Genomic DNA, 27,698 nt, shown 5'->3' with positions numbered 1-27,698 from the left:
TTAAGGAACTCATTAGGCCCTTCAGAAAACCTTTCTTTTCTTATAAAGATATTTAAAAAAAAATAGCTATAGGCTGGTAGTGAATGATTTATTTATATTAATATAATATATTTATATAATATAATATATAATAATAAATAAAATATATATATATATTTATATATTTATATAAATAAATAATAAGCTTGTTTAGCTTATTTATTTACTTGATTGATTGATTGGAGATAATAGCTTGATTAAGGAGATGTTGACTAGTGGATACAAAGTAAATCTGGGACCTCTAACATAGACTAGCTTTGTGACTTCGGGAACATCTTACAACCTCTTAATTCACCCCGGGCAAGTCTCTTAAAACTATTAAGTTACAGAGATGTCGATCTACTTTGGTAGAAGGACTGAATTTTCACTCCAGGAGATCTTAACACTGATGAAATCTCACATACTGCTCAACTCCTATATCCTCTCCCAACAAGCAGCCCAATTATTCCCCTAATTTGTCTACAAGCTACAGTCTTGTTTTTTTTGTGACATTGTAATATACAATAATTTAATGCATATGGATGATAAAATCTGAATAATTCATTGAGTTATATATTTAGAATACAAAGGGAAATTAGAATCCATTGAATTTAATTCCTTCATTTTGCAAATAAGGAAAATGAGGCAAAGAGAGATTGGATGATTTATCTAGGGCTGCACAGATAGTGTCTCAGGTGAGACTCGAGCCCTAGTCTTCCTGACTCTAAATCTAGCATCCTATTCGCTATGCCATGTTACCTTTAACTTGATTTTGGTCTGATTTATACTGAACTCTATATATGCCATAATGTGAAAGCACATTAAATCTGGGTAATATATTAAACAGCAGGAATCTAGAAAAATTTATAATGTGATTAAAATATTTAGTAAATCATATATCCAGACATATTCTCCCAATGCAATTCCCTTTAAAGGAAAATGAAACACTCTGAGATGTAGAATGGCTCTTTTTTGTCTCAATTTCAATGCCCAGTGATATACAGATGATTTCCAGATCTGGCTGTCTTGCCCTGACCTCTCATTCTGTCTCTGGTCCTATATTTCTTTCTGTTTACAGAACATTTTTACTTAGATGTTCTGCCATCACCTAAAACTAAACATGTAAAAAACTGGAGTTCATTATCTCTACTCATCCCCTCTACCTCACTTCCTTTGTTTTCTGACTTCCTCAGCACTGACACTTCTGTCTTCTGGTTCCCTCAGGCATCTGAGCTTTGATTCTTCTCTCACATTTATCTCTAATATTTAGGCTGTTCTCCAACTTTCCAATATCTTTCTCCATTACTTTTTATTTCTCCATTTCCATAGCCTCATAATTAGCCCAGGGCTTAAGTAGTTCCCTCTACGCTGATGAAATCATAGACAGGAAGGAAGGAAGGAAGGAAGAAGGAAGGAAGGAAGGAAGGAAGGAAGGAAGGAAGGCAGGCTAGGAAAAGAAGAAAAGAAATTTCTGAGACAGGAACAACCTTTAAGTCTCCAAAGAAAGAAATCTCAAGGATGGAATGCTAGACAGTGGGTTTGATACCCTTCTCCAACCATATAATGCACTTCTAAGTTAGCCCTTACTGGCTCATAAGCATGCCACTCTTCAAATACTCCATTTTCTCTTCTACTGAGACATCATACCTGCCTTGTTGTAATTTGTAAACTGAGGGGGGCCTGGGAATTTATTTGGCATAAAAAATATCCAGAACAGGGGAAATAATGATCCATTTTCTATCAGTGTCATTGATGGTTGAGCTGTCCAGACTCATTTTAATTGATTGTTATACCAACTCGCTTGGTCACAGCAAATGTTACATACATCTGTCTATATGATATCATAGACAGAATTGCCCCCTGTGTCTGAGAAGTGAATTGCTTCATGATATAGTTCGTAAGTATCCGAAGTGGAATTTGAACCCAGGTCTTCTGGGTTCTGAAAACCAGGGAATGTGAGCTGCCTGTATAGTACCATCAGTCTGTCTACAGTGAGACTGGAAATCTCAAAACTTAATTAATATATCTTAATAAAACCTAGTCTTTAGAGGAGCAGGCAGCCTGACATAAAAAAATAGTGTTGGGTTTGGAGTCAAGAAAATCCAAGTTTAATTTTCTGCCCCTGGCACTTTCTAGGTGTGTTACTCAAAGCTAGTCAATTTGCCTCTCTGTGACTTGAGCAAGCCTCTAGGGCTGGTGTACAAAGAGTTAGTAACTAAGTCAATGGGTTGTGATCCCTGTTGATGGAGTCTCTATATTAGAAGTTTCTCAAACTAATTAAATCATAGAGCCTTGATGGAATCTTTTGTTTAGATTTTTCTCCTTGATTAAAAAAAAAGATTTATAGAAAAATAAGCTTCCTTTTTTTTTGCTTTCATTCATTAAAGAATATTCTTTTGCTGTTTTAATGCTCATATATAGAACAGGACCATTATAATTTTATTTAAAAGCATTTTATTAGTTGCTACTTTACTAACCCCAACCCTGGGACAAAGATTTATTTTGTGATGTTCATTTTAAAGAAAAAGAAGTTTCAATGTGGATAAGCAGCAAATAGGATATATTTGGCTCGTGTAGCAGTTTTGAACACAACTCTTAAAAAAGTATACATTCAGGGGTGTGCTGGTAAATATGCAACAACCATCATTCTGTCTTGAAAAAAAAATGTGTGCACAACATACTTTTAGGTTTAACCTGCATGACTAACATTTTCTCCATCATTCTTTTAAACTTAGTCAAGAAAACAATAAATCACTTTATTGAATCTGTTTATTGATTTTTTGAGGTATAAATAATTATACTGAAATTTTAAAAATTGGCTCTTGTGAAAGTGGTTAAAGCTGGCTCCAGCACACCCCCGAATATACCAGATAGTTTTAGTGAAAACAAATTTCCTAGAATCCCTATTGAGCTCAAATTCATGAAGTGAACAAGGTTAGTGATACTGTTCACTTCATGGCCAATTCATTGTATTATTATCCCTTCCTTATTATCATAAGTAAAACTAGTAGGCTAGAAAGTACATCTTTCCTAGGTTTCATAATGAAATTCTTATCTCTTCATTATTTTCACATTTTTGCCTAGCCTGGCACTTTGCACTTCGCATAAGCAATGTATAATGTTTTCCAAGAAATATTTTAAATTATTGTTTAGTCATGTAACAGTCTAAAAAATAGCACTCTGTCAAAAGGATTAGGTATCACACTTTAAAAGCAAATGGATCTCCATCTAATAGGGGAGACAGAATATGATTAGGCAATCTTTGATGGGGCCTTAATTCTTTATCATCACATCTTCATACCATTTGTCACTTTTTTACTTAACAATAATTATATAGTATGTTATATAATTATATGTAATAATTAGCATATAATATTAATGCAAGTTTCATTTGGCCCACATTCTCTCTATGATAAACTCCTTGAGGTGAGGGAATGTGCCATTTTCCCCCTTTGTTATCTCTAGCACTAAACACAGGGCTTTTTTATGTAGCAAATGCTTGCTGCTTGAATTGAGTTTTAATGAGTTACTATGGGGAAAGTGATGGATTTGGAGTCAGAGGATCCAAGTTTGATTCCTAGGTGTATTACCTAATACCATTAGGACCTTGGGCAATTTACTTAATCTTTCTGGAGTTCTGAAGTACTTAGGTGGCCCACTGGATAAAGCACTGAACTTGAGATCAGGAAGACCAGAGTTCCAATCTGACCTTAGCTACTTCCTAGCTGTGTGACCCTGGACAAGTCATTCAACTTCTATGTGCTTCAGTTAGGGGATAATAATAACATATACCTCCAAAGGTTATTATGAGGATAAAATGAGATATTTGTCAAGTGTTTCATAATTTTTAAAGTGGTATATGAATGCCAACTATCATCATCATCATTACAATTTATAAATATGATGACCTTTGAGGTCTTTTCTTGCTCTCAGTCTATGATCCTATGTGTCAATCTCTAAGGTTCCTCTCACTCCAAGTGTATAATCATAATAATAAAAACTCACATTTCTAGCAGTGCCTCAGTTTTGCCAAGTGTTTGTGTTATGATAACCCTGTGAGATAAGTAGTATCAACATTATCATCTCCATTTTAAATATCAGTAAACTGCAGCACAAAAAGGCTAATTGACATGTAATTGACAATAAATTGATAGTAATTGACAGTAAAGAGAGTAGCTGGGCTTGGAACCCACATCTCCTTTGGGTAAGGCCTGTACTGTGTTCACACTAAACCACTCTCTCTCCATTCATTCCTCAAAAGTGGAGGTCTGCCAAGTGTCTTTTAATATGGTCTTCTCCTGGCTGCCTTTGCATGGACCAAAAAGTAGAGATGATGAAGGTCAGAGGTTGAATTGGAAAGGCATCGCTCAGGATTTCCCTGCACCATGCTTAATACCAATCAAGTAATATCATTATTTGGTTAAGTTGAGACTTTCTGGCTGAATTTTCTCTAGGCTACCCAGCATGAGCTTTTCCTGGTACAAGGGAAGTTAAGCTTCTCAAGTCTCTTAGGTCAAAGGTTGGATTAAAAAGGCAAGACATGATGCAGGAGTACCCCAAACTGTGCTTTGACTTCTAAATAAATAGAAGACTTGAGTCTCCAATACTATCAGCCCTTCACTTTTCATGAACACTTAGCTCAACAGAAAAAAAAAAAAGATTTTTTTTTTTAGACCAAGATAAAAGACACCTGCATGTCATGCCTTCTGTTCAGTCTGGCCTGTCTGCTTTCTTCTCCCATTCTTGATGATTGATCGCTGCTGCATTTTGTTAATTTAAAATTCGGGAAAGGACAAAGTCCACAGTAATGTTTTTCAGCATGTTTAATAGAGTCTGGTTAAGTAAACATCCTCGACCATAGGAAGGAGAGAGACCTTAAAATAAATAGTGCTACTGTGCCAAGTCTGTAATTGCTTGCACATTTAGCACTTTGCCCATCTCTTAAGTATGACCATCAAAACCAGATTTGTGTACCTAATATAATTGTCTTGAAACCATGGCTGCTCAAATGCTATAGACCATTTACATGCTTGGAATTTTTTTTTTGTCACCCCTTTCCAGCTTATACAATTCTGGAGTTTGTTTCAAAGAATTTGTCTTAGGATAGATGGTGAAATCCCTTTTTTATAACAGACCAGGCCTACAGGATTGCTGTTTGGGAATTACTACTCTTTACTAAAAACATTCCTGTTAGCAAATATATAATGTATTTGCACAAATTCATGATATCTGGTGCCAGAGGGGATAGTGCTGAGTGGTGCCATACAAATCCCAAATTGGAAAGTTGTTTTGGGTTAGTTTCATGCATCATTCAAATCCTTCAAAAATTCTGTGATTTCATGGGTATTGGTAGCTCCACTAAGAAAGGTGGTGAATGGCAATCCCTGTATGGTCTTAATGTGTTGCTTATGCAATCAATCAATCAATCAATCAATAGATAGATAGATAAATTAAACAACTTAATGGATAAATAAGCAAGCAAATGAATGAATGTATGAATAAACTGATAGTTAAATAAATGATCGTTTAGTGGCACAACTCTAAATTTAACTAGTCTAGTCCTTGGACAAGAAGTGTGAAGAATGTCAGCTGTGGCCAGACTCAAAATCTTCCCAGTTTGGTAAGGCCTTCCAAAGCTTCTACTTGACTGTCTTCCGTGTCTCAAATATATTGCTTTCTCACCTCCATATTAAAGAACTTGCTTCTTTCAAAACATAGTTCAGGTGCCATCTTTCAAATGAGGTCTTTCCTTACTCCCACTCTTTTCCTCCCAAAATTATTTAATGTATGAACATAGAATTTCCCCCAATATATTACCCGTAAGGGTAATCAATACGTCTGTATTAGACAGCTACTGTGTGAGGTCCTCTACTAGGTGCTAGGGCTACAAATACAAGAGTGAGACAATTTCTGCTTTCAAGATGCTTATGTGGGGCTAGGGCACAGACTGTTTCGATTTTGTTTTTGTACCTCCTTTGCCTAGCACACTGAGTAGGTGTGTAATGAATATTATAGAATTAAGTGTTGTGGCATGAAGAAAATGAAACTCAGAAACCTTTACACTTAGTGACAAATACCTTTATACCACAAAGATGAATCTGAGTAGGACTTTAGATTTTTATTTAACTCGTGGCCCAGGGCCACTTAAGCCCTGAGCTCACACAGAACTGGTCTGATCCCAGAGACTGGCCCGTAAGGCAACTATTTTTGCATTTCTGTGCCTTCACCCAGAGTCTGCTTTGGGAAAAATCCTCAAAAGAGTTTGTGTCTAGGTATGCACAAATGTAGAAAACAGACTCCCCATATGCTATATAAGCACCCTTTGTAACCAGCACATATCAAGTAGAAGGTAGTCTTTATTTCAATTTCTATAAAATGCAGAAGATGCAAAAGAGTCAAAGGCATGCATAAGAAGATATAGAATATATGTGAAGCATTCACAGTAGTTCCGAAGCTTCATTCAGAAGAGAACTGAACTTTGGGATGGAAGCAAACATTCTGGTGAATCTTTAGCTCTCCTAGAGGATCCAATATCATTCATCCCAGTCTTACTCCAGAAGACAAACATATTTTGAAACTGCTAGATAAGGTATTCTCCTTCTCATCAAACTTGCACCATGAATAATTCAAGGTAATGGTGAGGAGGGTGCAAACTTCAAGTGTGTTTCTTTCCTATGTGAAAATTTTAGTTCCTAAAGATCCTCTAGCTGTGGGAACCAGGTGGGAAAATCCTTTTCTTTCTCATTTCACGTTTAAAGAAGGGGTGATGGACATAATTAAAACACAGGATTTATGCAGAGTTCCTCTTGGGTCATGTTGCATCCTATTTTAGCGGCATCATTTGGGAACTGAAAGCGGAAATAGGAAGCATGAGAAGTGCATCTGTTGAGGATAAACCAAGACAATCTGCAAATTCCTGAGAGAGGAAAGTAAAAATAGATTCTTAGGAGGTTGCAGAAACGGGCAGGAATGAACAGAAAAGAATACAATCTCCCATATAAGCTAAACCAGCCCTTTAATGACATGACACACAGAAAGGAAAATTTGCTAAGACAGCAAACAGAATCACTGAAAACCAGCTGCTCTAATTTGTAGTGCAAGACAGAAGAGCGCTAAGCTGTTAAGTTAAGAAAGTAATACACTTAGTTTAAGTTTCTGATCTACAAAATACAACAATATCAACAAGGGAACAATAACCTTCCTTTATACAAATATGCCTGCTCTACCCCCTCTCCTTCCCACCTCCCAACTAGTATAAATCATTTTCTCTTCCATTGGCATTATAGACAGCCACACTGAGTCTGGAGTCAAGAATGCCTGAGTTCAAATGTGACCTCAGATATTTACTGTGTGACCCTGGGCAAGTCATTTAACCTCTGTCTGCCTCAGTTTCTGCATCTATAAAATAGGAATGATAACAGCATCTCCCCCACCCCAGGGGTGTTGTGAAAATGAGATAGTAATTGTAAAGTGCTTTGCAAACCTTAAAGCACTATATAAATACTAGATAACATTTTCTAAAACATCCTTGACAAGTGATCATCTTGCTTTTGCCTGAAAATCTCCAGTGATGTGGAGCTCACTAATTGCAGAATAGACTATTCCATTTTTCAATGCCTCCAATCATTAGGAAGTTCTTTATTATTAAGCTAAAACTTGCCCATTTCCAACCTCCATCCATTAATCGTTCTAATAATTGGACAAGTTGGACTGCTGTTTACTTGGATTTTATCTATAAAGAAGAGTTTCCTAAGTAAATAAAAAATATGTGTGTGGCACAAAGGATAAAGGACTGAACTTGGGAGTCAAGAAGACCTGAGCTCAAATGCTGTCTCAGGTACTCAGCTGCATGACCCGAAGAAAGCCACTTAACTCTATCCCATTTGCTTCATCAATAAAATGGGGGTAACAAAACCCACCTCCTAGGCTTGATGTGAGGATCCACTGAAATAATAGATGTAAAGTACTTGCTAAGCTTTAAAGAATTATTTATTTATATGTTAGCAATTGTTAAAATGATTGTTAAGTTTCCCCTAATCCCCAATTATGATTTCACCTCCTACAGGAAACCTTCCTCAACTACTCTTAATCCCAGTGCCTTCCTTCTGTTAATTATCTCCTATTCATCCTGTATATAACTTGCTTTATATATATTTATTTGCATGTTGTCTCCCCCATTAGATTGTAAGCTCTTTGAAGTCAGGGACTGTCTTTTGCCTCTTTTTGTATCCCCAGGACTTAGCACAATACTTGACAATAAAACATTTAAGAAATGTTGATTGATTGATTGATTGATTAATGGTGTTGACAATGATCCAAGACTAATATTGATCTATTTAAGGATCCACCTTACTTCAGAGGCATGCATTTATTTAAGGATAGCCTAGGAATATTTAGGTTGATGCTTTGATACACTCTTTATAGATCATTCCTATCTAGTCATTAATTCATACCTGAATTAGTCTAAGAAATATAGCCTAGTTGCTTACTTAAAATTAAAATATTTGCAATTCTTTTAAAGAATTCCATAATTTATACTTCCCACTACTTCAGTACAGTGAATTTAAATTAAGGAAGTTGTAACATACAAATTACTGCATCAGCCAGAGGGAAAGATTGAGTCTCTCATAGAAGAAAATTTAGTTGCTAAAAACACTAACATAAAGCAACACTTTCTACTTAATTCTTTTTTGTTTCAGCCTAGTCTTTCCTGCTTCCCTCTTCTTATCACTGTACATAATGTTTTATTACTATAGAAATGTTTTATCATGAATAAAACACTTTGAAAGATAAGCAAGGTGTTAAAGATAATTCAGAGCATTGAACTGACAGGGAATGAAGCCCAGAAACCTAACCACTTGTAAAAACCTTAACCTCTTGATCTATTTAATTTAGAGTAGTAGATTTAGATTTGGAAGAGACCTTAGAGATAATCTAACCAAATCAAGGTGTATCTGTAAGATGAAATCAAAAGCCCCTTTCTTTTTTTAAGCCCGGTAAGGCTCTATAACACTTCACCTTTCGTAACTCATATTTTTAGCATTTTCCAAGGTAAGAAATTGGGTTTACAGCAGGAATTCTTAACTTTTCTTGTGTCTCATGGACCCCTTTTACAGAGGAAAACAATTGCACTGAAATATGATTTTAAAAGTTCATAGACTCCATGTTAAAAACCCTTAGTCCACAATCTCTGAAGGTCTGACTTTATTTTTTCACTAAGCCTTTGGAAAAACTAGAGATGAGTTGGAAATGTAGTCCCAAGGAGCTATGACTATGGTTGGCAGACTAGAGGCTCTCAAAGTCAGTATGGGCCACCACACCAGGGATCAGACCCTAACACTGTGTATGTCAAGGGTGCCTGCAAAAATAATGGAAGAGAAGGGGCACAAAGAGGTATTGGTGTCTACTGGAGACCAGACCATTATCTAAACATATGTAGTACACATTCTGGATGACAGAAAAACCCAAGAGCATCATTAGAAGCAGCTACCAAAGAGATTGAGCAAGCAAAGGCCCAAAATAAGGACAGACTTACTGTGCGCACAGATAATCAACTTATCACCAAAGGTATGAATGAATGGATTGGCAAATGAAAAGAAAATGGCTGGAAAACAAGTAAAAATAAAGATGTTGTCCACAGAGACCAATTCACTAAGCTGAATAATATGACTGAGGACATGGATTTTGAGTGGAAGTATGTACCTGCTCATTTAAAAGTTGAAGGCTATGCTGAAGCTCAAAGATTAGCCAGAGAAGCAACTAGAAAGAAGTGAGAAGACTCAACACAATACTTGGACATGGTATTAAAGTATCATTCTCTTTAACTCTGCAATATGATCTCCAAATTATTTTCTCTTTACCCTTCTCCCACTCCACCCCCCCCCTTGTGTTGGAGCTATCTTCCATGGCTATCTTTGGTAATTTTTTTCTTCATATCCTTTCTCAATTTTTATATGCTATTTTTTCTTCAATATTATAAACAAAAAAACCCCCTGTATACTACACTATAAACATGCTATAAACAACTATAGAAATTGTTCACATATACTAAGAGAAAGGCAGATATCCTCACCTCTGTCATATCCAACTGAACTCTGACTTGCTCAACTCTTGCTCCGGATCACCTAGAAACCAATCCAGACTACTTGACTGCTCACATGACTTGGGGTAATGGGAGTCACCAACTTTTCCTTCAGGTAAAATGGATGGGAAACAAACCTTGCCATCTGCGCTTTGTAAAGACTTACTGGCGTAACCATTTGCCCTGCTTGTATGCCCATGCCCTATAGGATCCCAGTATCATCTGACATTCTAAAGATGCCTGTCTGGGCCATGTAATCTACCCCTCTGGTGCACCCTTATGACTTTTAGGTCTTAGAACTTTTTTTTTGAATATAAATTTATTTATTTTTAGTTTTCAACATTCACTTCCACAAGTTTTTGAGTTCCAAATTTCGCAGCCCTCTCCCCACCCCAAGATGGCATGCATTCTGATTACCCCTTCCCCTGGTCTGCCTTCTCTTCTATCTCTCCCCCCTCCCTTCTCTTATCCCCTTTCCCTTCTATTTTCCTATAGAGCAGGATAGACTTCTGTACCCCATTTCCTGTATTTCTTATTTCCCAGTTGCATGTGAAAACATTTTTTTAAAACATGTGTTTTTAAAACTTTGAGTTCCAAATTTTCTCCCTTCCTCCCTCCACCCACCCTCATTGAAAAGGCAAGCAACTCAATATAGGTTATACATGTGCAGTTATGCAAAACACTTCCTTAGTAGACATGCTGTGAAAAACCAACTCTATTTCCCTTAATCCTATCCTGCCTTCCCATTTATTCTATTCTTTCTTTTGACCCTGTCCCTCCTCAGAAGTATTTACTTCTGATTATCCTCTTTCCCAATCTGCCCTCCTCTCTATTCACCCCGTGCTTTCTTGTCCCCTTCTCCCCCTATTTTCCTGTAGGGTAAGACAGATTTCCATACCCAATTGAATGTGTATGTTATTCTCTCCTTAAGCCAAATCCTATGAGAATAAGATTCCCTCATTCCCTCTCACCTTCCCCTGTTTCCCCTCCACTGTGAGAGACTTTTCTTTTCTGTTTTTTTTTAGTGAGATAATTTACCCCATTCTACCTCTCCCTTTCTTCTCTGAATATCATCCTCTCTCATCCCTTAATTTTATTCTCCAGATATGACCCCTTAATCTTCAACTCACCCTGTGCCCTATATCTTCCTATCTATATAAACATACATATAATTTTTTTCCTTCAACTACCCTAATACTGACAAAGTTCTCATGAGTTACAAATATCATCTTTCCATGCAGGAATGTAAACAGTTCAATCTTAATAAGTCTCTTATGCTTTCTCTTTCCTGTTTACCTCTTCACGTTTCACTGGAGTCCTGTATTTGAAAGTCTAATTTTCTGTTTAGCTCTGGTCTTTTCATCAGGAATGCTTGAAAGTCCTCTATTTCACCGAATGCCCATTTTTTCTTAGAACTTTTAAAAGTCTTTTCACTTACCCAGTAACTGAGCTCTCTAATATGTTGTCCTCCCCTCCCCACCCACCCGACTGTGAACTTGACCATGGACTGTCTTTCTGTAGTTGTCATCCATCCCCAGGACTGAGCATATAGCACTTGGAACTTAGTAGGAATAGGAATTCAATTAATTTTTTTTCATTAATTCATAATGCCTGGTTTATGGCTCCCCTGACCCTTCCAATAAGTGCTGTTTTTACTTTATGAAACAAACATCCTTTTTCCATTTAAGAAAAATCTTAAGTATTTGACAAAGGTAGAAAAAAAAACCAACAAGGAGGGATTTGGGAAGTGGCCCAATATGAGTGTTCAGTGATATTCTGATCAATAATGATGTTGAATATTTCACATTTAAAATTTATTTTCCTTTTTTTTTTCATAAAATATGCTTTTTTACTTTTGCAATACTTGATACTGGTTCCTTTTAGAAGCTTGTAGAAGTTTCTTATAGATTCTGGATGTCAAAGTCAAATAATTAAACTGTTCATGTTTTTTTTTCAAGGAACCCTTAGTCTACAGTGTTTCATTTTTATTCATGTTGATTAGCTGCTAATTGGATGTTCTGGCAGGAATTCTGTCCTTAGTACAGCAAAATAAAATGACTTGAAACAAATTAATGTTTCATAAAGTTGAATCAGATTTTTTTGCAAAGAAATCACCACTAACAGCAATGTGCAACACTATGTTCCTTGCTTAAATATTTCTTTCCCATTGTATGGTCAAGGTCTCACTGTTTGGAAGACTGTTAGGAGAATCAGTTGGTTCCAAATGCATTTCACAACCATCATGGCACCTCTTTCTGACTACTTTTCCTTTCCTATACAGACTTCGGAACATTTTTTTTACCTTGGTAAAACCCTCAGTCTTACAAATCTGTAGATTTTTTTCTTCTGTTTTTTTTTCTTTCTTTAATGATTTCAATAACAGATTAAGGAAAATACAATGTTGAAAAGCATTTAAAGAACCATTGGAGAAATGATTATGAAAAACTCAGTTCAAGAAAAATTTCTTAAGCACCTGTTGTCTACAGAGCTGTGGAGATAACCACTTTCCATGAATAACCTTCATAGAAAGCTGAAGGTGGCCCTGAACACCAAGATTAGACTGCCAAATGGTTTGGAAACTAAGAACAGTAGAGAAAGCTGATGAGAGAATGGAATGTTGGATGTGGAAGAAACTTCTTTGCAGGCCTAGCATTTCCCTTGATCCAACTCCACAGCTCCTATGGTGTTCCACTGCCACTTTTCTTTCTGTTAGTAATGAGTCAGCCACAGTAAGTGCTGGGAGTCCATAGAGTGTCTACATATAATGTGCCAGGCACATTAGGAAGTAGTCAATGGCAGGTCCCTATTAGTGACAGAGCAGTAAATAGGAAAAAAAATAGCTGGAGCATATGCTGGATCTGCCTACATTTTTTTTCTGTAAGGAGGCCTTGAGGGGAAAAGGAATTAGGAGACACTCCTAAACTGATAAGCTAAGTACAAGGTTTGATTCTAAGGACCTGACTGTGTTACCATAACTCTCAGGTTTGAGATGCAGGTTAAAGTGTGCCTGGTTCTAGGTGGAACTGTAGACCTATGTAGTAATTATTTTAATAATTCCTTTGTGCATCTTTGGTCATGAGTTAAAAACTATATAGTTAAGCCATGTATGTGTATTGGACTCCATTATGCCATGCTCATCTGAATGGGGTCCCAAGAAACTCATCAGTAGGAGAAGAGAGTGAAGTTCCCTGACTGAGTTGTGACCATCTCAAGAGTTAAATTGCAGATATCCACATGCACATATTATTCCTACATAAATCCACATGTATATATTATACACTTGGACTAATACAATTAACACTGCTAACCACAGAAGGGGATGAGCAAGGGCAGAGAGCTTGGTGTTTCTTCCAGGGTAAATATGAGGTTGTTAGTGCTTACCCCTCATCAATGAATAAGGTCAGGAAAGCAGTCAGTAGTAACACTCTACTCGACCTCAATAAATCTATTAATCAACATATATTTTTTTAAGAGCGCACAAAGTTCTAGGCATTAGACTACCAGGATTGTGGAACTTGCAGCCTCAAAGCCACATATGCCTCTCTAGGGCCTCAAGTGCAGCCCTTTAAATCCAAACTTCACAGAACAAATCCCCTTAATAAAGGGATTTGTTCTGTAAAAGTTGGACTCAGTCAAAAGGCCGTACCCAAGGACACAGAAGGCCACATGTGGCCTCAAGGCCACAGGTTTCCCAACCCTGCTAGGCACTGGAGTTTTGGATTATTTTTTTTTAAAGAAATAGAAGCTTATATTTTGTTTGGAGTGTGAGTGTTTGGGGCAGGACATAACATAGTCACTCACAAATAAGTTAAAACCAGATATACATAAAACATATACAAAGTGATTAGAAGAGGAGGCCCACTAACCACTTGAAGCAGGAAAGGCCTATTGAAAAAGGTTGGATTTGGGCTGAACATTGGAGGGAACTAGGGGTTCTAAGAGGCAGAGGTGATATTAATAAGGGAGTAAATTCCAGTTATTGGGCCAGCCTGTGCAAAGCATGTATATAATAGATGGAATGATATATACTGGAGAAAGGGAATATGCCAGTTCTCTAGCTTTCCTGGAGTGAAGTTGGGGAATGATGTATAATTGTTCTGGAAAAATAAGGTGGAGCCAGGTAGAAGAGCTTTAGGGTAATTTGTATTTTATCCTAAAGGCAATAAAAGAGCATTGAAGCTTCTTAGGTTGGAGAGTGACAAGGTCACACTTGTGTTTTAGGAGTATCAAATTAGCAACAGTGTGGTAGGTGAATTGGAGTGGGGAGGGACCAATTAGAGATGCAGGGAGAATAAATAGGAAGCCGGGGCAGCTAGGTGATACAGTGGATAGAGTACCAGCCCTGGATTCAGGAAAATCTGAGTTCAAATCTGACCTCAGATACATAACACTTATTAGCTGTGTGACCCTGAGCAAGTCACTTAACCCCATTGCTTAGCCCCTCCCTAAAAAAAGAAGAAAAAAAGAGAATGGCAAGATCTGTTTAAATTTATCGGGCAGCTAGGTGGCACAGTGGATAGAGCACCAGCCCTGAAGTCAGTCGGACCTGAGTTCAAATCTGGCCTCAGACTAATCCGGCCTTGACACTTACTAGCTGTGTGACCCTGGGTAAGTCACTTAACCCCAATTGCCTAAAAATTAAAAAAAAATTAAAAAATAGGAAGCCATTACAATAGTTGAGTCAAAAATTGAAGTTCAGAATTAGGATGGTTGTGATATGAATAGAGGAGTCAGAAAGGAAAGATATTTTGGCAGTTGAAGAGATAAGATGAAAGCAACTGATTGAGGCATGAGTTAGAGAGAAGAATTGAGATTAATTCCTATATTGAAAATTCACAAGAATGAATGCCTTTGACAGAAATGGGGAAGTGATAAATTAAGGTGGGAGGAGTAGAGAGGTGAAAAGATAAGGAGCTTTGGACATGTCAAATTTGAGATGCCTATACAGGCAGTTGGAGATACAGGGCTAAAGTTGAGAAGGGAAATGTAGTATGGATATGTAGATTTGGTATTCATTTACTTAAAGAGGATAGTTGAACACATGGTAACTGATGGAATTGGGGAAAGTAGAGAGAGAAGAGAGGGTTTGGTACAAAACCCTGGTGTACATCTATACGTAGAGAGATCAGGCATGGATGATCAATTTGGACTATGGTAGGCCCTGGTGGTCTTGTAAAGAAAACTGAGGATTGGTCAGATTGATAGGAACAGAATCATGACAGAAGAATGTCATGAAAACCCAAGGGAAGAGAGAGGATTCAGAAGGAGGAAGTAGTCAAGAACGTCAAATACTACAGAAAAGTCAAGAATGATGAGGGCTGAAAAAAAGGCCCTTGGCTTAAGCAATAAAGGCATCCTTGAGTGACCTTGGGAGGAGCAGCTTCATTCAGTTGTTTGAATAGATGGCAGACTACAAAGAGTTGAAAAGTGAGTGGGAGGGAAGAAAGTAGAAGCAAGTTTTTCTAGGAGTTTTGGTTATGAAAGGGAGAAGAGATATAGGACAATAGCTTAATGAGGAGATGGCAGGGTCAGTCCAATGCTTTTATTTTTTTAAAGAGTGGAGAAAAGATGGTCATGTTTGAAGGCAGATAGGAATCACTGAATAGGAAGATATTGAAAATTACAGAAAGAGCTAGGTGGGCAAAGTTAATACATAACTGGACTTGGAGTCAGAAAGTCCTGAGTTCAAATGCAGCCTCAGATATTTCATAGCTGTGTAACTCTGGGCAAGTCGCTTAACCTCTGTCTGGCTTAGTTCCCTCATTTGTGTTTGTAAATAATAATGGGAATACTATTATAATCATGGGTCTGGAGCTAAATCCATTGGAGAGTTCTTAAAAATCTAATGAACAAATATGAGAGCTCATATTAAATATAATAAATAATAAATCACAGGGAGGAGATTCAGAGGTAAAGCCTAGAGGGTAATGAAGACATGGGTGTCCTACTTAAAACAAAGGTCCTGGGAGGAGCCACCCAATTAAGAAAGGCCACCTGAAGGAAATGCTTTAACCCCAAGGAGTAATTGTACTACTGAGAATTTCATGAACTCATGGCAGGCCAGAGAGTGAAATGTTTGGGAAAAAAGCTAGAATTTTGTCATTTCTCAAATAATGTATCAGTATTACCTGCTTATTTTACCCCACCCAGAGAATATCTTCTTCCTCTGAATTAACAGAACTTTGTATCTCACTAATCATTCTTTTATAACCATTAACACAATGGCATAGATTAGTTTATCAGATTAACTCTAGAAACTGAGTACAGGAATGAGTGAGAATAGGACAAAGGGCAGGTGTGTTTTGATGGTGAGGGATGGGGTGTACCAGATCTGAGTAATGGACTGCTAATAGGAGGGGGCAGGTCTACTTGGGACAATGAATCAAGGGGACCCAGACAAGCTGCATGAGGATGAGGATGATGAGAGTACTAGGAATCTGTAGAGAGTAATAGTGAAGACAAATGTCTAAATTTTGTCTGGGGATAGCTCTAGGGTTTTCTTTCTTTTTTAATTTAATGATACTGTCAGAAACTTGCACCTTCATAAAATCCTACTCCCCTTTCATAGCTTTAACAAATGATTTGATCATTTTTCAAACAGAAAGATTTAGTCCATATGTTTGTGGTCTCTAACATGCAGATTGTGGCAATTAACTGGGTTGACATATGGAAATAAGAATGAAAGTGGGATTGCTAGGGAAGAGAGAGTTGTATTATTTTTTCATTAAATTTTATTTTTTAAAATTAACTAGAATCTATTTTCTCTCTTAGCCATTCCCCTCCCCCAAAAAATAAACAATTAAAACTCTTGTAACAATTAAGTATAGGGAAGTAAACATATTCCCACATTGATGGTGTCCAAATATGCATTTCTCATTCTGAATATTGAGTCCATCACCTCTCTATCAGGAGGTAGGCAACATTCTTCATCAGTACTTTGGAATCATGGTTAGTCAACATGTTGATCAGAGTTCTTAAATCTTTTCAAGTTGTTTGTCTTAACAATGTTTTCATTGTATAAATTATTCTTCTGGTTTTCCTTACTTCACTGTCTATCAATTCATATAGATCTTCCCAGATTTCTCTGAAACTATCCCTTTCATCATTTCTTGTAGTGTAATTACATTCCATTACATTCACGTATGACATTTTGTTTACCCATTCTCTAACTAATGGTTACCCCCTTAGTTTCCAGCTCTTTGCCATCACAGAAAGAGTTGTTATAAATATTTTTGTACACATGCTATGAATTGGAATAGTCATTCTGGAAAGCAGTTTGGAACTGTAACACAAAAGGTGCTAAAAAAAGTATATATACCCTTTGACCCAGCTACAAATTACTAGGCCCATGCTCCAAAGAGATCCAAGAAAGAGGGCAATAATATCCTTGCTTGTCAAGGCTTCTTATGAAGTAAAATGTGTTACTAAAACTGATCAGGCCATTTAGTGCCTTACTTAAAATTATTGCCCTAAATAGCTTTTCCTTGAGACATTATAAGTATAAAATAATGATAAAATTTTGTAATTTCTCTAAGCCAATGATTTGGAAGCACTTAAATCAAAGCTTTATATTATAATGAATATTGTATTGAAGTGATTTTACTAAATTGACTTGAATTTTATTTTCGAGAAACCCAATTTAATTGAATCATTTCAACACTTAAAAAGAAGAGGCAAAATTCATGAAAAAGAAGTTGGACCATGTGATTGTTATAACCTGATCTATCACTTTAAATGACAAATATTCTCATTTGAATGAAATATTCCAAAATGGAAATGCAATCTTATGATCAATCAGATTGTGGTTTTTCTTTTTAAAAATTTTCTCCATTCCTTCTTTCCCTAAGATTTAATTACGTGTCATAAAACACGTGTCACAATACCCCCAAACTAAGAATATTTGAGAAACCTCACCTTTTAAAAATATCATTGCTCTATTGGCCACTCTTTTGGAACAGAAAAACAATGATCATCCTTTTACAACACTCTAGGAAATTTTCTTTCATCAAAGACAAAGGCAGTCCAAGAGGGATTTGTCGGGGATGTGATGAAATTGATTCTTCCTCCTTGCTTCAGAATTCAGCAGCAGGCAGGCATTCATACTCTCTTCAGGCTCCCATTGGGTTTTATTTTTTTGGGGTGTAAAGACAAATAATCATCCATTTAGTAAGAAGCATTTCACTGCAGATTCTTCCTGCTGGGCTAACAAACACATCTAAGAAAGACAGCTTCTCAGTAGTATTTCCCCCCCAGTGCCGTTGCTGATTAAGTGACACTCATTCTTTTTGGCAGTCCTAAGAACCTTAAGCTACAAGGGACTTAATAATTAGGGATGACGTTTTTTTACTAGCTTCTTTGTCCAGTGATGAGATCCTGATTAGAAAACCTCCATGGGACACTCGGGTTTACTTGACTGGGTAACAACCAGTCTTGGGTCATTTCATGCTTACTCTGCTCTGCTCTCTTTCAAACAGCTCCCTCCCTCATCCCCACATCCACAGCCCCTTATGGCCACAGATGCAGAGTATCATCCTACAGCTGGAAGTTGCAACATGTAAGTGCCTGTTGATTAGAGTAATTCAATTCAAAGAAGCAGCCAGTTGTCCTCAACTAACCTAACTATTCATTCTCTTAATAGTACAACTGGTTATTTTTAACAGAGGGCTAAGAATTGCTAACAGGACGTGACTACTAAGACTTTATTCGGATCTACTAGAGTTTGGAAGTAATGATGAATCTGTAAGGGGAACTCACTTCATGGACACAAGGGCTTGCCTTTCCTGAATTGATGACGTGTAGTTGGAAAAGCATGAAAGGATATGAGGAAAGTCCTTCTCTCCCCTTCTGGGTTCGGAGAGTATTGTCTTCACAGGTAGAACATGACCAAGAGAATAGCTTCAGTTCCCAGAGGAGCCAGATAGCTTTGCTGTGTTCCAAGGTGACAGTAAAAATATGCACCATTGCTTAGAAAAAGAACCCAGCAGGTACCAATTAACGGATCAGTGCATGGACATCTCCATGACACAGCACTGCAAGGTTTGCAAAGCACTTTGCATATGTTATGTTATTTTTCTCTAATGGCAACCCTGTCAGGTAGGCCCTATTATTATTAATCCTATTTTACAGATGAGGAAACTGGGCTAGAAAAGAGGTTAAGTGACTTGCCAAGGGTCGCACAGCTAACATAATCAACTAAGTCAGATTTGAACTCATATCTTCCAAACTTTAAGGCTAGTATATCACCTACTATGCCATTTAATTGGTTTTAGAGAAAAACACCCGAATCACAAGTCTTACTGATCATGCCTTACCTTATAAAAAAAGGAATAGAGTATTTCTTTCTATAAGGGGCAACAGAGTGAGACTTACCAATGTCATTGTAATCTGGCAGAGCATTCAGCCGTTATGAGCTCTTAATATCTTAAATAGCTATGTGGTAGTGGAAAGTCAGCTGACTTTGGGGTCAGAAAGACTTGGGTTCAAGTGTCACCTCTGAAAAATACTATGTGACTTTGGATAAGTCACTTAACCTTCTAGTGCTCTAGGCAACTTATAAAGACTGTGAATTACAAAGTAGGTGCCTATTGGTGGAGGCAATTTTGTCACTGGGAATTCCTTACACTGAGGAAATAGCAGATGTGGTCAAACAAACAAAAATACTTATAAGCATTAGCACATCTGTATAATAGCTGTCACCTATTATCTTGCAGCTTCCTAAGAAATACCAGACAGATAAGTTTATCATCTTTGGCAGATAATCATGGATATCCAGAGCATGAGCATTGCCCAGAAGAACAGGCCTAGGTGAATACCACAGTGATTCCTAGATCCAAGGAATTTTCAGTAAAAGAGGAGAAACTGTAAGTATTGGGAACGAAGGCACAACAAAGAAACTATAGATCAGACATGCGTAACTTGGCAGTAGGTAGGGGCCAAAATTAAAATAGTCTAAACTTCTTCAGGCTATAGAAAGGTTAGCCTAGAGACAGAGTGATGATGGTTGGCTGCCATGGGTCACGTGAAAAACAGGAGAGAATGCACTGTGGCAACCCTACTTTTTTTGCAGGAGGCCTAAAATCCTTTGTGGGTGCAAGCAATTCGTGGGTCTTATATTGTGCAGGCCTGCTACAGACAAACTAGCTCCTTCACAATTTTACCCAGTTTTGGCCTTAGTCAAGAGCAGGCCAGAGTTTTGATTTAGTAAAATAACAGGCCTGGAGGCCCGCTCAGATAAACTTCAGACACACTTAGCCATGTGGCCTTGGGCAAGTCCCTTAACCTCTATTTGGCTTGTTTGCTTAACTGTAAAATGGGGATAATTACAGTACTTACCTCCTGGGTTTGTTGGGAGGCTCAAATGCTTAGCTCAGTGCCTAGCATGTAGTTGGCTGGTTGTTGTCCTTCTTTCTTGAAGAGGACCCAAATGATGTCACTATATTGGGGTCAAGGTGCGGTGTGTCCCACTGTGGCTGATCAGACAGCTCTACCACAGGTTGGGCACAAATAGTTCGTATGAACGTCTGGAGTGGAGATGTCTTTAAGTTTGTGCATCTCACTTTTTTTTTTCTGCTGCAATTCTGCTTGGCTCATAGAACACAGTGCCTTCTTTGATGCCGGCATGCCATGTAGGGTGGTCCTTTGCCAGTGTCTTCCATGTCATGCAATCAATTCCAAAGTTCTTCAGAGAGACTTTGAGAGTGTCCTAATATTTCTTATTCTGACTACCATGTGAGCACCTGCCTTCCCCGAGTTCTTTGCAAAATAGTCTTTCTGACAAGCATTTGTCATTTGAGCAATGTGGCCAGCCCATTGGCATTGTGCTCTCTGCAGTAGAATTTGAATGCTTAGCAGTTCATTTTGAAAAAGTACCTTAGTGTCTGGTACCTTATCTTGCTAGGTGATCTTCAGAATCTTCCTAAGACATTTCAAATGGAAGTGATTCAGTTTTTGGCAAAGTGCTGCTATACCAGGTTTCATAGCCTAACAACAAGGTCAGTGCAACAGTTCTGTAGACCTTCAGGTTGGTAGGCAGCCTAATACCGATTCTCTTCCACACTTTCCTTTGGAGCCTGCCAAACACTGAACTTGCTCTGGTAATGGGTGCATTGACCTCATCATCTACATATACATCCTTGGAAAGTATACTGACAGAGTAAGTGAACTTATCCACAGAATTCAAAATTTCTACATTTGTTGTAACTGATGATTCAACACGTGGATTGTGTGCTGCTGGCTGGTGGAGAACCTCTGGTTTTTTATGTTAATTGTTAGGCCAAAATTAGCAAAAGCAGCAGAGAATTGATCCATATTTTGTTGCATGTCAGCCTCAGAGATTGCATTGAGCGCACAGTCATTTGTGAACGAAAAATCATGCACCATACTCTCCCTCCACTTTAGTCTTGGTTTATAGCCCTTTCAAATTAAATAATTTACAATCAGTGCAATAGTTGACCTTGATGCCATTTTCATCTTCACTGAAAGCATCCAACAACATTGCTGAAAACATCATGTTAAAAGCACATGGTAGGTGCTATATACTTATTCCCTATTTCTTTCCCATTCCTTCTTTGGGGTAGCAAGATTCATACTGAAACCTCCTACTTCAAGAGAATCAGATCATAAAGAGTCACATTGGGAATCTCCCCTGTCTTAGCTTTTGCCTTCCACAACAGAGACATATTTACTGAGTAGCTTCAGACCCAAGAGGTGGGGGCAGAGGTAGAGGAAGGGAAAAGACCTAACCTCTTCTCTTCTGAGATTTAGCTTAGATTGGATTTCTAGATCTTTAATTAAGATTGAAAAACGACAGGTCATCAAGAAAGTTTGTAACCATTCTACTGTTTAAGGATATCAGCCAGCTTTTCTCTCTGTTTCTCTGTTTCTGTCTGTCTGTCTGTCTGTCTGTCTCTCTATATAGATTTATCTTTCCACCTCTTTGAACTTGCAGAGACTTATTTCCCATATTGAAAATATTAGATTTGGTTATTTTAAGGAATTAGCAACCACAGGGATTTTTGGTAAAAGGAAAAAAAACATTATTATTGTTTTATCAGTGATTTCTGACATTCTGATTTCTTTGGATTATAAAAATTCTAAGGACAAGAACCCAGGCTTGGTCCTGGCCATAGTATACTAAGAATAGGAAGTATATGTGAGAATCATAAGCTAGAAAACAGCCCTTTGAAGTTGTCTCTCCTTTAAAGGCTCAGATCCTGAATAACAAAGAAAAAAGAAGAAAGGAAAGACATAAAAGTAGGCTTTACCCAATCTAGACCAGCATATTATAAGGGAGTAAATTTTTCTAATGCTTCTTCCTTCCTCACCTTATTCTCCCTATGTAATTTTCTAAGTCAATATGAAGGGGAAGAAAATTCAAAATTGGGCAATCCATCTTTCCTACCTCTACCCCCATACAATCCAGATTCGTTTCCCTATGTAAAATGTTCTCAATGAGGAAAGCAAGGGGAAGAGTTGGTTGATAGCTTATGGGGGAAGGGGTGAGTAAAGCACAAGGTAACAGGAAAAAAAAACAACACTGTTTCAGGGGAGTTAAATTCTAATCTTAGTACTTCCATGGAATAGCTTTGTGATTGGGAACAAATCAATTCACTTCTTTTCCTGATCTATAAAATTAGGGGTTTGGTCAAGATAATTGCTAAAGACTTTTCTGCTTCTAAAATTCTAACACATTATGGCTTGCCACTAAGTAGGACATTTGAGGATTGTTCTGTCCAAAAAACACAGGAATTCCACAATGCCCATCCCTGGCTCACTGGCCTTCTTGAACCCAACTGGCTGCTACAGAAGTTTGGAAACTCTTAAAGGCAAGAACTATATGCTAGCCTACATGCCTAGCATATAGTAAGTGCTTAATAAAGGCCTGTTGAATTAAATTACCTCATCCTTTATATCAGTGTTCTTTTTGTCATTTTCTCATGCATAGAAAGCACAATTTGTCCGTCTCTCTGTAGCATTTCTTTTAGATCTACATAGAATCTTTATTGTTTTTTTACTGTAAAGTGCCTTAAAGGATCACAAGAAATATTGACAATTTTATTTTTAAAATGAAGTCTCATGATATTCATGAACAAGTTAAAGTATACACAGAACAATATTTATTCTAGCTTAATCTGAATGGTTGCCAAATGCTGTTCATAACTCTATCTATTTAAGATATAGTCTCCAGAAGTCTTAGGATGAGAATAATTTAATAATCACACTCACTTGTCAGAAGTTGCCTGAAGCACGTTTTTGTCAACAAATAAGATTACTGATAGGATCCTCTTTTATTTACCTTCCTCAAGATTGCAGTTATCTCCTGCATTTTAATATTCCAGCTAAAGATTCTGGAGAATCAATCTTTTTGGAAGATGTATTTAAAGATGAGTGAATCAAATCAACACACACACATATACATATACACATATAGTCATTTCTATTAAGTAAGCCAAAATCAGCTATTTTGTTTTATAGATTTTAAAGAGCATTTTTGCAATTAAATCCCCCCCCCAAACAGCAGGTAGTCTGTAAGACTCAGCTGTCATTCATTTACATTTGTGAGGTATGAGGTTTTCAAAGGCTATCAGCCCACCCCCCTCCCCATATTATTTTATGCAAAACATGCCTTTACATTGGGGGGGGGGAAGAAAGAGAAATATATATTAAGAGGTCAAAATCTACCATCTGTAAGCATGATGGCCAAAGGTGTATAGCCCTATCAGTACATGAGTGGAAACGGCTTACGTTCCCAGCCCTTTGCTGCCTGCCCCTTGTAGTCTCAAATCTACCTAGAGTGGGTTCAATTTTAAATTTTTTATTATTGCATCCACCACAAAAAAAGCAAAGAAATCAGTCTAAAAAAGTGAGAAAAGGAAAAAGATACCATTCAAGATAGCTAAAATGTCAATACATGAAGGGCACAATTAGAATACTGGGTTTTTGGTACAGAGCTGGCTTCCCAGGGGTCTGGTTCTATTCTGACATTGATCTTATAATTTTGTTTTCCAGAAAATTGCCTTAAAGGAACAAAAAACAAAAAAACCCTGACATCATTTGGGAACTTTTTTGATGGGGTGGGGGTGAGAAAGGAGTATGTTACCTAGAGTTTCTTAATCAAATGTATACCCTGTAAGAGCCAGTTTCTTTCATATTGTCAGTTGGAATTCTCTGCTGGATGGAGATTAGACATGGATAATCATTTAGACAGCAAGCTAAATTATTCAGTTTTGCTGTTTACATAGCCCAAATTTGCCAGATAATAGCTAATTCCCACCTGACTAATTATACTGAATTTCTGGAAAGGAAGGGCCATTGATTGGCCTGCCTGCCCACTTTCATGAGGCATTATTTCTTTTTTTTTCCAATTTTATTCATGTATATATTTTAAAATATCATCTTGATTTCCCAATATGTCTATCCTTTCCCTCCTCGCAGAGAAATTTGTGGGTCTTTTTAATACAGGCATATGCATTTGAATAATCAACGTTGCTTTTAATTAATTCTCTTCTGGCACCTGATTTTGGCACTTGCCTTAGGGACCTTTAAAAAAATTTTTTTTCAAAGTTGTAAGTATAAATTAGCATGATTTTGGAGTAATTCTAAAATTTAAAAAAAGTCATCAGAAAGGTCCAGCCCTATTTTTGTTTATAGTTGAACAGATTGTGCCCCCAACCACTGATTCTGTTGTTCAAGACCAGAGTGAAATTTATAAAAGTATTCCCTTGACAGTAAGTGTTTAAATACTTTAGTCAAGCTTTAATTCTGGTGGCAGTACAGGCATGGGGAAAATGTTAATTATTTAGCTTAGTCTTAGTTTCCTTTCATTTACTGAAAAATGAAACATTGTGAGAGCCTGATGCATGAGAGGTACTGTGCTGTGTGCTAGGAATCAAACGTGGATTCATCCAGCAAACAAAAGCAAGGCTTTTCTTTTAGCCTTTGAAGGCTAAACAACAGGTCTTCAAGGCCTGTATATCCGACTAAGGATATAGAGGATAAATATGATTGCCATGACACTGTTTTTGAAAGGCATATATTAATAAGATCAGATACCAGGGTAGCTAGGTGGCACAGTGCATAGAGCACCAGTCCTGGATTCAGGAGGACCTGAGTTCAAATCTGACCTCAGGCACATAACACTTACTAGCAGTGTGAACCTGGTCAAGTCATTTAAAGCTGTCGCCTAGATAAAAATAAATAAATAAAAATAAGATCAGATATCATAGATCTGGAATTAGAAAAGATGTGAGAGCTCACAGAGGACAGAGTGCTGGGCCCAGAGTAACTTCAAATCCATCCTCAGATACTTACCAGCTATGTGACCCTGAGCAAGTCATTTACTCCTGTTTTTCTCAGTTTCTTCATCTGTAAAATGATCAGGAGAAGGAAATGGCAAATCACTCCAGTACCTTTGCCAAGAAAACCCCAAGAGGGTCACAAAGAATTGGATAGGACTGAAACAACAGAACCACAAGAAGTTCATCCAGTAAGTATTTATTAATCAAAAAAAGTTTATTAAGTCTTCACTACATGCAAAGCACTGGGCTAAGTACTAGGGATACAAAAAAAATAATAATTGCCTGACTTTAAGGAGTCTAAATTTTCTAATGGGAGAGACAATGTATTTAAATCAGAATATACAAGCTCAATACAGGACTATTTCCCCTGCATCGGGCCAATGCAAGTAATTGGCCCATATGATAAAGCCCCTGGAGAAGTGACTTCTAAGAGCTGCTCAACGTGGAAATCATTAAAATCCTGCCGTCATGGGTCATGCATGGAGTTGTCCAAAGAATGAATGGAAGCCAGCACAAATAAAAAAAATATTCAAGGGAAAGATCAGATGTATTCAGTAAAATGTATGAGATAGCTCATTGAAAGACAGCAATTAGACAGTCTAGCTAAGTGGTCATAGGCAAACATTAAAATTATATTGAAATGGCCAACTTACTAATCATTCCATTTGCTTTGCTGAAGTATAAACACCCATTGCCTTCTTACAATCCCACACAACAGGTAATCAGTTCCTTTTGAAATCCCATGCTATAGTCACATTGTGGTCCTTAGGAGGTTTCATTAAGCAAACAGTCTTAAGGATTGCTCAGCTTTTATGCTAGGCACCATATTGATGGATGCTAACCTTAGCAGCAAGACTTCTCCTTTGTAAGCTCGAGTGGGCTTTTTTCTCTCTTTTCTAAACTTTGGAGACTTTTGGCAAAGGTATGTGGTTAGTGCTCCTGTGACTCCTTGGTGTATCTGTAGGAGACTTGAAAATGTCACAGAGAAGTGAGATGTTGCTGTCTTCACCTTTTCCTCTACCCAATTTTATTTTGCTCTGGCTGGGATCTTGGGTCATACTTTATGTCTTCACAAAAGGCCAATGGACATTTTTATTACGCTTCTATAGAAGCATTGCTTGCTTTGTTTCATTGGCAGATTTCCATGCAAACTGTGACTAATACAGGCCTCCACTATCAGTTGACAATAAAAGAAAAGATAATTTTTCACTGCCTAAAGGGAAAAGCTCTCAGCTACCTGCAGAATAAAGGCAGTCCAGTTTACCTTTCCTTGAGGTCCAGTAACTTCATTCACAATAGGGATCTTTTAATAGTTTCCATCAAATATGAAAGTGGCCATCTTCTACTGCCTGACCAGCCTTTCTCCTTCCTCATCCCTAAATTCCATCCAAATAATTGATCTTCAATTCAGTATATATTGCTGTGGAAAAAGGAACTGACAAAAATTCCAATGTCTGGGATCGGCCATTAGTCTTTACAAAAAAAGTCTATCTGAGCTTCCCACAGGAAGTCACATTAACTCATTTGCCAGAGGAAATGAAGGCCTATAGAGGTGCAATGACTTGCCTGAGGTCACACAGTAAGTGAGACTCAGAACAAGTACTAGAGTCCAAGAGTCGTGTTTTTCATTTTGCTTTGAAGAGGAGTGCTTAAGGGGGGTCTCTGAACTCGTTTTGTTTGTTTTGTGTTTAAACTGATTTGGATAACTCAATTTCAATGTAATTGGTTTCCTTTGGAGTCCTATGTGTTTTACTTTATTCATTAAAAAATCATTATTCTGGGAAGAAGTCTGTTGGTTTAATCAGACTGTCAAAGAGGTCCATGACATAGATACACACACACACACACACACACACACACACACACACACACACAGAGTTAAAAATTCCTGCATTGTGTTAAAAAGGAATCCTAAGAGTTTTTGTCTTCTCACATATCCTTACTGATTTACTAATCCAAGTCCATGGTGATTCCAATTTTAAGAGTTGGAAGAAATAATGATGAATAAACAGGTTTTCAGGATAAGTCACTAATTTTGGATGACATGGGGTATAGGGAATTACAGCTATGTCACATAATGTCACATTCTATTATGGTTTTTGCATGGACAAAGTATTTTTTAAGGATATAAGCCTGAAGAAAGTAAGGAATGTTTACTTTAGTTACTAGGCTACTTGTGTGTTCTGCTGTAATGAAAGATGTAAAAACAAAATAACTAGTGATTAGCTGTCAATGGGACATTTATAAATGATGACCTAAGTGACAGATTGGAAACAAAGCTATTGGACCTGGTCCCAGCTGCT

At 37.4% G+C, this 27,698-nt stretch overlaps 1 protein-coding gene and 1 pseudogene across 1 annotated transcript in view; both read left to right on the top strand.

Moving 5' to 3' along the window:
• Window positions 1-9,791, top strand: part of LOC144457205 (ribonuclease H1-like) — a 32,724-nt pseudogene extending 22,933 nt beyond the window's left edge.
• The window catches only part of ANGPT1 (angiopoietin 1), a 327,917-nt gene that overhangs the window by 63,580 nt on the left and 236,639 nt on the right, over window positions 1-27,698 (top strand).

This window comes from Phascolarctos cinereus, unplaced genomic scaffold (assembly GCF_003287225.1).
Source record: "Phascolarctos cinereus isolate Bilbo 61053 unplaced genomic scaffold, phaCin_HiC Scaffold_4;HRSCAF=312, whole genome shotgun sequence".
NCBI lineage: Eukaryota > Metazoa > Chordata > Mammalia > Diprotodontia > Phascolarctidae > Phascolarctos > Phascolarctos cinereus.
This window is presented reverse-complemented; position numbering and strand designations above follow the sequence as displayed.